This window comes from Propithecus coquereli, unplaced genomic scaffold, assembly GCF_000956105.1.
Source record: "Propithecus coquereli isolate 6110/MARCELLA unplaced genomic scaffold, Pcoq_1.0 Scaffold196, whole genome shotgun sequence".
In the NCBI taxonomy this organism is placed as follows: Eukaryota; Metazoa; Chordata; class Mammalia; order Primates; family Indriidae; genus Propithecus; species Propithecus coquereli.
In genome coordinates this window covers 2,266,914-2,268,079 of record NW_012144522.1, presented here as the reverse complement: position 1 = coordinate 2,268,079, position 1,166 = coordinate 2,266,914, and the positions used below count along the sequence as shown (strand labels likewise).

At 31.0% G+C, this 1,166-nt stretch overlaps 1 protein-coding gene across 1 annotated transcript in view; it reads right to left on the bottom strand.

The window, feature by feature from the left end:
* LOC105809516 (zinc finger protein 841-like) overlaps positions 1-1,166 on the bottom strand; it is a 56,987-nt gene that overhangs the window by 39,304 nt on the left and 16,517 nt on the right. The window lies entirely within an intron of this gene.

Below are 1,166 nucleotides of genomic sequence, written 5' to 3'. Positions count from 1 at the left end.
GCCCCTACCCCAGACCCACTGAACCAAAAACTCTGAAGGTAGAGCCCCAGAAATTTGTGTTTTCACAAACCCTCCAAAGGATGCTGATGCACATTCGTTTGAAAACTACTGCCCTGAAGAAAAATTTTATCTCCATCTTAAAGAGACTTTGGAAATTGATTTTAAATCGGGACAATTTTGATATTTGGGCTTGTAGTAAATTAAAAACATGATTCCTTATAAGATAGTTGAGATAACCTTTAAATTATAAACAGAAAATTTTATACTATCATCTTACTGAATTATCATTTGGAATAGCAATTGTACATGAATTGCTATTATGTTTTCAATACTTTTCTATGAATTAATGTTTTCAATACTTTTCTAAAATCAAGTTTTGTATTCCATGGCTGCCTTTGATCTACTCACAAATAAAAGTGAACAGCCATCAAAAAAAAAAAAAGAATTACAACCCAAAAACCAGCATGACCCTGATACCAAAGCCAGACAATGACATTACAAATAAAGAAAACTACAGAGCAGTATCTCTCATGAATGCTGATACAAAAATCCTCAAGAAAATATTAGCAATCAAAACTCAACACAACACATGAAAAGAGCTGTACACCATGACCATGTGGGACTCACTCCTGGAATGTAAGGATGCTGCAACCTAAGACAGCAAATGCAATGCTCCACATTAACAGAATGAAGGAAAAAGCATTTTAAAAAAAAATCAATACCCTTTCATGACAAAATCACTCAACAAATTGGGAATAGAATGAAACAAACTCAACATAAAGAGGCCATATATAAAAAGCAGAAAATACAGGTTTTATAAGCCAGTGGAGAAGCCCTTGAAGTGAAAGAAATGGGCTAAGTGTAAAATAAGATGAGACATTTAAATATTAATATACTAAGATGGGCATGATGAATCTAGACAGGGGGAATAATTATTACAATACAGTATTTGTTATAGAAAAAAACAGTAAAATTTAAACAAAACTCAACAAATTATATTTAGAAAATTGAAACATACTGTAGAAAAGCAGTGTATCTTATATAGCAAAGTATGGCCAATCAATGTAATAGTATCTCTGCAATTAAGAGTAACTTAATTAAAATATATATATTCTCAAGATAGCAAACAATTCCAATTTAAAAATGTAATAAATTTAATTGACAAA